This window comes from Miscanthus floridulus, chromosome 10 (genome assembly GCF_019320115.1).
Source record: "Miscanthus floridulus cultivar M001 chromosome 10, ASM1932011v1, whole genome shotgun sequence".
NCBI lineage: Eukaryota > Viridiplantae > Streptophyta > Magnoliopsida > Poales > Poaceae > Miscanthus > Miscanthus floridulus.
In genome coordinates, this window is record NC_089589.1 from 58,264,063 (window position 1) to 58,274,240 (window position 10,178).

A 10,178-nucleotide genomic window follows, 5' to 3' on the forward strand; every position below is an offset into this window, starting at 1 on the left:
AGAGAGTGTGTATCCGGAGAACAACAGGGAGATGATGCCAAAACTCTGTCTCAGATCAGAACAGACCATGGAAACTAACCCCACCTACGCATCCGCAGGCTGTCCAAAAACGTGGACAATTCAAAACATATACAGTTTTAGATATGGAATTATCTGCATATTTCCAACCGTATCTCTTTCGAACGGGAGACGCCTAACTAGGTTACGTGATCTACGACCATGATACAGAAAGAGGGGTTATACCTAGGGTGGTGGTGGAGTCAGGCTAGCGGGGCCATGGCGGGTCGGTGCAGTGGTGAGGCAACGCGGTGCAGGTAGACCCATAGCGGCGAGGAAGGCGATCGGGGTCGCCGAGCTACTCTGGCTCCGCTCCGACGGGCTCTTCTCTGCATAAAAAGAAACATAAAACTGTCAATACAAAATTTTGGCAGCACCTTCCCTGCACGGTGAGGTTTCCAAACCTGCAAGAAAACCAACGGCACGATGGCCGACATGCACATATATATGAACGGCACGATGGCCGACATGCACAAGATTATATAAGGAACACCTAGCAACGTAATCAGGATAAGCAACGAGATGCTCAGATGCGGGTCGCCGCTGCTGCGGGGCCACGCCATGCCCCGGCGGCGTTGCTGCGGCGCCGCTGCAGGAGCGCGCGAGGGCGAAGGCATCATTGCTTCGACGGCCTCCTTCTTCCTCCTCCTCCTTCTCTTCCTCCTTCTTCCTCCTTCCTCCTCTCCTCCTCTCCTCCTCCTCCTCTGTTTCTCCTCCTCCAGCGGCGCGGAGCGGGGGGGGCGGTGCGAGCGCGAGCGGGGTGGCGGTAGCACTGGCGCAGGCGGCAGCGACGGCGCTGGCGCGGTCTGCCTACGTGCTTGTGTGCGTGTGTGCGGTGTGTGTGGGCCGGCTGGGTCGGCGGGGTTAAATCCCTCCTTTGCCGGTGCCCCCGATCTGGCACTCGACAAACTATTTTTTTAATTTTTTTTAATTCTCTACCGAGTGCCACCTGGCCTGGCACTCGGCAAAGAGGTTTTTTTTAAAAAAAATTCGTTGCCTAGTGCCCCCGATCCGGCACTCGGCAAACTATATTTTTTAATTTTTTTTAAATTCTTTGCCGAGTGCTACTCGACCTGGCACTCGGCAAAGAGGGGTTTTTTTTAAAAAAAATCTTTGCCGAGTGTCATACGTCATGGCACTCAGCAAAGAGGCTCCTTTGCCGAGCGCCAAACTCAGACACTCGGCAAACCATATTTTTTTTACTTTTGACCTCCAAACATTTTCTGTAGTCCTCACATAATACCTAGTACTCCATGTTCCAATGTGGCACATTTCTCGGACTTTTTCTATATTTTTAATTTATTTCATTTAATTGAATTTTCTTGGATAATTCAAATTATAACCGCTAGTCATTCGAATAATGAAAAAAAATGAACGAAAAAATGATATTCATGTTATTTAGTATAATGTGAGGCCGTATCCAGGAACAGACCACTAATTTCGAACATCTTGTTCACGAAACATGACCACGAACTTGTGGTCGAGTTGTTTTTAAATTCTATAAAAAGCAAACGAAGTCCGAAAATTATGAAACTTGTTAAGATGTCATGATATCATATGTTGAGGCTGTGATAAAAATTTGAGGAGGTTTCACGCAAGTTGTCACGTACAATGCTTGCCACCGCTCGTCGGCCTCTTCACGAAATCATTAAATTTCTTCGGAGATTCTTCGGTTTTGCAAGCATCGTACGTGACAACTTGCGCGAAACCTCCTCAAATTTTTATCACAGCCTCCACATATGATATCATAACATCTTGATAAGTTTCATGATTTTCGGACTTCGTTTGCTTTTTATAGAATTTAAAAACAACTCGACCGCAAGTTCGTGGTCATGTTTCGTAAACAAGATGTTCGAAATTGGTGGTTTGTTCCTGGATACGGCCTCACATTATACTAAACAACATGAATATCATTATTCCGTTCATTTTTTTTCATTATTCGAATGACTAGCGATTATAATTTGAATTATCCAAGAAATTCAATTAAATGAAATAAATTAAAGAAATATAGAAAAAGTCTGAGAAATGTGCCACATTAAAACATGGAGTACCAGGTATTGTATGAGGACTGTAGAAAAAGTTTAGAGGTCAAAGTGAAAAAAATATGGTTTGCCGAGTGTCAAAAAATGACACTTGGCAAATAACCACTTTGCCGAGTGTCAGAAGAAGACACTCGGCAAAGGGTTAACGGCGGCTGTCGGCCGTTAAAGGTGGCGGCCCTTTGCTGAGTGTTCCGGTTTTCCGAGTGCCCGACACTCGGTAAACCTGGTCTTTGCCGAGTGTTATTGTTTGCCGAGTGCTCGGCACTCGGCAAACCACCTCTTTGTCGAGTGCCATTTGTTTGCCGAGTGCTTTCTCTATGGCACTCGGCAAATAGCCTCTTTGCCGAGCGTCCGATAAAAAGCACTCGGCAAAGGCTGGGACACTCGGCAAAGAAGCCGCCTCTGGTAGTGGTTCGCGCGTGGGGTGGGAGTTGCGTCGGGGGAGATGCCGCATTCTCGCATAGGAAGAAAGCAAGGAGGTGGGCTGTGGGCTGTGTCAAGCGAAAAAAATGGTGGGACGCCATCTGGGCCTTACTAGGCCAAAGGAGAAAAGACTGGCAAGTGAAGGAAAAATCCCAGGTCGCGATTCTAGTCGTCTTCAACCTCCAGATCAGGATCTCAGCCCCTCCTCCCTTTCAAAAACTGATGCAATCTTCATGGGGGCTCCAAGGGTTTAGCGGCGGTAGGGGGGCTAGAGCCCCCCCTGCCCCACCGCTGGATCCGTCCCTACTTCGTAGGCAAGGTTTGTTAAACTCTTGTTGTAGGTAAGCCTCAACAGCAGATAGGTTTTTGCCCCTACTGCATGACGGTTCTAGAGGACAAGAGTCAGCGTTAGAGAAAGTCTGTTGTGCACCCTTGGGTAGGATGAGCCTCTTTTGATGTGATGTAATATGTGATACCGTCATGCTACCTACTGCCTTGATGGCTAAAACCTATGGTTTGTAATAACTAACAAATGGTTTGTAAACTTATGCTTTGTAAAACTTCCGCTGTTACTTCCGATGTAATATATTTGTATATTTATATAAACTGTTGTAATACTGCAATGACTTCTGTAATGTATCCTGCTCGGAAAGAAAAAGTGGATGATTCGGGTTTCTCGAGGACACCCACAGACTATCGGGATTGTGTGGCTTACGTCAATGACAAGGCGCACGTGGGCTATATAATTTGGGGTAGTTCTGCCACACAGATTTGGATAATTCGGATTTCCAGACACATCTATTTCCAACCTAGACAATTATATAACAGCTTATAAAAGGAAATGAGTTCAATAGATCCAAGTCCCCCTCAGTTCACAAATATCATTCGAATAACACCATAGTTAAATTTACCTGCCAAAATTTAGCTAGCTGTAACCACGTACTTTACAGTGAGGGTCAGAAAAATGATGTTTAATTGCAGCAACTAATTTGCTCCCCGGGCAGCAGCATCTACAATCAATGAACAAGCTGTGTTGTAGTGTGGTCAGTCAGTTTATCATCTTCCGGTTCACTTTCACGTACCACCTCTCCCTCAATAAGACCCAGGTGAAACGTGTTGCTTCATCAGTTAGTGTCTCCAATCCAAGAGCTCTGATCCGTCAATAATCCTATCTTACAAACCTATGGAGGTCGACTACCATGACGGTGATGTCGTCTCGGCTTCCCCTGTGCAGTGCCATGTCCACCAGCTCCCTGCAGGCCGTCGCCTGGTTCCCGGAGATGACATGGACGGCCTCCTGGTTGCTGACCTTGTCCCAGAGCCCGTCGGACGCGATGACCAAGAACTCGCACCCAGCATCCAAGGGGCACGCGGGTGACCGCCGGCTCCGCGACGACCCACTGCTTCAGAGCGCGTCGCCGAACGCGCGCGACACGGCGAGGCTACCCTGCACCCGCCAGACGCCGCTGCCGCTGCGGCACACGTAGCCACCACCGTCCCGCTCGATGCGCGCCTCTCGTCCTCCCCCGCGCAGGTGTGGTCGGCCGTCAGTGCGGCCGCGGCGGCCGCCGCGGCTCAGCACGGCGCGGCAGTCGCCTAGGTGCGCCACGTAGAGGTCGCCGCCCTTCACCACCGCCGTCGCGGCGCACGCACCACCGCTTGCATCCTGCGTTAGATCAAACAGATCAGAGGTCATTACTTTGGTTTTTTTCACATTGAAATTCTAAAGCTTTTTTTTGTTTGTTTTTTACGGGACACTAGGGACACGGTAAGTCGGCAAGCAGTGTACGTACGTACGGTCACCTTTGAAAATATGTGTCTATCGCAACAAGAAAGAAGCTTTTGACGCGTTCAACGTCGGAAAGTGCGTAGACCCGGTAAACAAACGAAGGAACCTCTAACGTGCGTAGGCGTCACTGTCACACCTGGTGCTGCGTGAGGAGCTCGCTGTCGGTGGCCAGGTAGGCCGTTCTGATCGCCGCCGAGACGGCGTCCTCTTCCGACGATGCTTCGCCGCGCGTCTCCGTCGTCCCCGCGGCGGCGAGCACCGCGGCCACCACGTTCTTGCTGAGGCCGCTCGGAGACGAAGTCCACGGCCGCGCGGCCGCCGTGCCGTCGAACACACCGTAGAACGCCTGCGGGAAGAAGTAGACAAAGATTTAATTATAAAGCTTTGTAATGGAGTATTACCATTTCTTCAGTGTTCAGTGTAACTGTAACGTCGGTCTTTTACTGGGTCAAAACAGATCGGATTATATATATGTCTAGTGGAGCTATGCATGCTTCGATCAGAGGCAATGAGAGTGAGATATCTAGCATTTTTTTATTTGTGTTATAATATGTGAATATTTGATCATGAAGTGTCTGCCGTTTGACTTCCTACTATTTGGGATGCACCTCAATGATTTACCTCACACTCACAACAATGATTTAATTAAACATAAATTTACTTTTTACCAAAAATCTATATATATGTACCTCCAACAGTACCACATATATAGAGTGGTACATGCATATTTCCAATCAATTACGTAAATGATTAATTAATTGTACATATATTTCGCAAAAACTGATATAAAAGAGAATCCCTCACAGAAAACAGTATGACATATAGAGAGTACTAAATGGGCATAGAGTGGAAAACAGTTTGTTTTAATTTCCCATATTTATGTATATTGAACACTTTTTTGTTCTAGTAGTATATATAGATATTATTGTATCTGTAATCATCGGCATGTTCGCTGGTTGGTTTTTTGGCTGGTTTGGGCTAGCTGGTGCTGGTTTGTTGTGAGAGGAAAACACTGTTGGTTGGCTGGTTTGGGCTGGTTGAAACCAACAAGCGAACATATATGTTCTAGTGGAGCTATGCATGCTTTGATCAGAGGCAATGAGAGTGAGATATCTAGCATTTTTTTTATTTGTGTTATAATATGTGATATTTGATCATGAAGTGTCTGCCGTTTGACTTCCTACTATTTGGGATGCACCTCAATGATTTACCTCACACTCACAACAATGATTTAATTAAACATAAATTTACTTTTTACCAAAAAATCTATATATATGTACCTCCTACAGTACCACATATATAGGAGTGTACATGCATATTTCCAATCAATTACGTAAATGATTAATTAATTGTACATATATTTCGCAAAAAAATGATATAAAAGAGAATCCCTCACAAAAACAGTATGACATATAGAGAGTACTAAATGGGCATAGAGTGGAAAACAAGTTTGTTTTAAATTTCCCATATTTATGTATATTGAACACTTTTTTGTTCTAGTAGTATATATAGATATTATTGTATCTTAAAAACTTGTAAATGGAACCCTGAACTATTTTTATCTAAACCAATAAATGTTCGCAAATTGAGGTGCCATATAATATGAGGAAAAATCAGTGTAAGTGGTGAAACTTTGCCTGAAGATAATGAATCAAATTAATATTTTTCACGTAATGGCAAAGATTTAGTAATTACCAGCTGAGAATCTGCATCATTTTTGTCAGTGACCACAGCATACGCATCCTCCATCGCATGCTTCGGTCCTGCTCTACTGGCCAGCCAAAACCCGTCCCCCTCCACCTCCACGTCGGCCTCCTTCGCCGGCGCGGCAGCCACGCCCCAGCCGGCGGCGACCTCGCCAGCGTCGTCCGCCACCGGTATGACGAGCCTCGACGGCCTCTTCCTGGCCGCCCACGCGGCCTTCGTCTTCGTCATGCTCTGATGAGCTTGTTGTTGCTCTACTCTCCCGACCCCACTGACCCCGTCGGACACCTTTGCAGGAAGCACAACTACCGGTGGTGGCGGCGCGACGAGCAGGTTCTCCGGGACGGCAACCTGGGCAAGCGTTTTCTTTCGCTTCGGGAGCGGCGTGGATGCTATCAGGCCGATGGGCGACACGGCGGGTGCAATGAGTACAGCGACAGGAGACGGAGAGCATGCAGCGGTTGCCATGGCGGCCGCCTTGCGGAGCTCGCGGACCAGGCGCGCGAAGGCGGCGACGACGGAGCAGAGGAACCGGACGGTGTGCAGCAGCATGTCGCGGGTCGCCGGCCGGGGAGATGGACGGTATATGCTCGGCTGCTAAACTGGTTTGCTGGTTCTTCAGCAAGCGAGGGAGGGAGACGAAGACGATCGATGGGAGGCCACGGGCAGGAGAGGTGAGTTTTTATACGAAGGAATCAGGAAATGGAGCAGGAGAAGTGCGTGACAAGCAAGGGCTGGGTCACTGATGCTGACCGGTCAATGCAGTGACCAGATCATCTGGGCTGGGCTGTACATCTGTGTTTTTAATATTGTCACCGGGGATTTTCGTTTACTTAATCCGGACGGCCGTGCACCCGGTATCGTGCTCGGTCCTTTATCGTCTGATCTGACCAATAAGAAATTTGCTTTTGCACCATCTGGCAAGGTGGATCAATTCAGGGGATGTGTAGTAGCTCATGCCCTTTCCAATAGTTAAAAACAATTGATAAATCAAGGAGTTTTAGAAGTCGCTAAAAAACTACAGTTGGAGCATATGTTTTGGCTTTTACCAATCGTTTTCAATAACTTGCTCCTAAAAGCTAGAAAGCTATTTTGCATAAAAAATCCCACTCTATTTTCAAGTTACCCTAATCACATCTACTCCCTCCATTCCAAATTATATATAAGTCGCTTTGATTTTTTTGATATATGGATTTTGCTATGTATCTAGGCATACATTATATCTAGATACATAGCAAAATTGATGTACCAAAAAAATCAAAGCGAGACTAATAATTCAAAAACAGAGGGAGTATATTTTATTTTTCTCTTATATATTTGCATTGGGAACTTTGTCCCTTTTTCTTATTCTTCCCCATGTCCTTCTCACCTCTCGATTGGCCAATTGGAAAGGTACGCGTATCTTTCCGCGCGATTCGAATGATTTTCCCAAATGCAGAAAGATTGAGAGTTGACATAAAGAGTTGTAGAGAAAAGGTTTTTTTCAATCTTGCCAACAAGTCAAGATATTGGGAGTGGGTTTTAAAAACTCTTGGAGATGCTCTTACTAGCTTCTAAATGCTGACCCTTTAGTGTGTAGCTGGGGACAGGAAGTAGATAGCGGGTGACAAAATGGCAGGTGTTATAGAAAAATACTAAACACAGAGGCCAAAAATGCTAAGTCAAGAATGGTTTTATTTGGCTTAGGAAAAAGTCTTGTTCGTTGGCTATGGTCCTGCTGCATGCACGGCACTGTGTAAAGCCATACCAACTCAAACACTGGGGTCGGAGACTATTAATTATGGTTTATTTCTCTACTAGGAGTACATGTTGGGCTATTGGTAAAACATGACGTGACCTGTCACCTTCATTGTCTTCTTGAAGAATGTAATATTTAATCTCCACTAACTCAAACAATAGACTGTAATTTGTATACATGATAATTTAGATCGAAATTGCAAAAAAAACGCCGGATTGAAACTTTCTGATATATGAAAACTAAATGACTTGGTAATTGGAATGTATATGGGTTAACGTCATTTACCTAATCCAAACGGTGCATATTGAATGTCTGTTGCCGCTGTCAATTTTCAAAATTGCACTAGCAGGCTAATTAGTATTTTGGAATGATATGTATTTGTTTAATTTTTAGAAATATTAGAATAATGGCACGTGAAAACTGAAACTTAGGAATGGAAATATTATTTTTTATTTGTTGAAAAAATACTATGGTTTTTCTATAAAAGGAAGTAATGATCATTATATATATGAGATAGTTTATATGTTTTATCTTCTAATTTCCACATATCAAATCTTTTTCTTGACAAGTCATATATTATGATCTACTTAGTCGAAGGAAGTGGTATAAGGAAAGAATAATTCAATTTAGTTCAGAAAAGTCTAGTTGGTTGGGTCTGTAGGGAGGACTTACCTGAATTTGGCCCAAAATACAACTTTAGTTCCTTATTGTAACACCCTCGGTGTTACACTGTACAATCTTTTGCTAAAACATTGCATGTGCATCATACTTGTGTGTAAATATGTGTAATATAGGGTGTAAAGCAATACACGTAACTTGAAACGTTCATCAGAAATGCGAAACGAATGTTATATTTCATGTCACGTTCAATCACTTAAGGTTCTAAACTAATTTTTATTGAGCAATAATACTATAGAATGCGCATGCGGGAATTTAAAAAAGTTTGTAGTACAAACTTCATAGGTGATGGTGAAATACCTGCGATCGAGAACGGGATTCGCTAGCTAGCTTACTTAATAGCTTGGAAATCGTATTTGACGCGAAACCGATCAAGACGTGGTTAAGTTTCTTAAGTTAAAAAGCAGGTTGACGAGGCTACGTTTGGGAATTTTTATAGGAGAATCGGTTTAAGTAGTAGCATGGTTTTAGGGTTTGTTTTAGTAGCTTGACATCCCATCTCGAGCGTTAAATAGTTAGTTTAGCTACTGGAGCATCGAGTTGGATTTTTTAGCAGCTTTAAAAAGCGTGCATGACACAGTTGCAGCGTCTCGGCGTGATCACCGTGCCGACACTCGGCGTCGCCGTGCCTGCTGCCCAACGCGCACGCCACACGCGGGCCACAACGCTGGCCGGTCCTGCCGCTGGCTCCGCGCTGCAGGCCGCGCCGCCGTTGCTGCGCCCTGGCATGCATAGGCACACGCATGCGCATGCCGCGCTCGGCGACCTGACCGCTCGGCCACCACCGCCATCGTCGCAGGCCTACTGCTCTGGCTAGTCCGCTGCCGCTGCTTCGCCGTGTCGCTGACTCCATGCATCGTGACACCGCGCTGCTGCAAGCCATGGCCGCTTGTGCGAAGTCGCCCACGTGTGCTCCGCCACCACCGTCGTGTCCGCCTAGCCGCCCTGCCGCCTCATGCTCACCTATGCGGTACCATGGGTGCGTGGCCACACTTGGCTCTGCTCGCATGTCGCCTTGCCCCACCTGCCTTGCCGTCACATCGGCGCTCGACGACGCTGCGCTGCTGCCTCCTGAGACCGGCGCCATCCACTGCGTCGCGCAGGGCTGAGCCACCATCGTCGGTTTGTGGTTTATGGCCGTGCAGCCCACCGTCCTAAGCGCGTTTGGCTGGTTCCCAGTCGTCCTATAGCACGTGCGCATTGGTGCTTCGAGTTGATAGCCACGTCCCGCCACGGCAACGCCGAGCCAAGCCTCGCCTGCCTTCCCTTGTTCCTCTGTTGCACTGAACTGAGCTAGGCCGCTCGTGTTTTGGGCCATGCGGTAGAATTAGGTTTTCCATTTTCTAGTAAGGTAATAAATGCTTATTCAATTTAGTTTTGAGCTGAACTTTGATAATTTGTAGTAAATCTTATAGATGTCCAAAAATAGAGAAACAAAATTTGTTAGGTTCACAAAAATGCTATCTATCTGTTGGTGTAGTTAGTTTACAGTTAGCTATGGTAATGATAGGTTTATAAATTCAAATTAGAGAGCTTAGTATTATGTAGATTAATATTTGTAGGAATTCTTATGGCAAATTGATGATGGCTTTAGCCATAAAATTTTTATAGTAGGTTCATTAGAATATTATGTACTCACCGTAAATTTTATAGCACTAGAGTAGGTTGATAAATAAAGTAGCTAGTACTCCTCGTTTTATCATATATAGAGTAAATTGAAATTAAGAGTAGGAATACCTTTAGTTGC

At 45.6% G+C, this 10,178-nt stretch overlaps 1 pseudogene; it reads right to left on the reverse strand.

The window, feature by feature from the left end:
- Positions 1-3,453: 3,453 nt before the first annotated feature.
- Positions 3,454-6,641, reverse strand: LOC136484833 (probable protein phosphatase 2C 74; annotated as a pseudogene).
- Between the last annotated feature and the right edge of the window lie 3,537 nt (positions 6,642-10,178).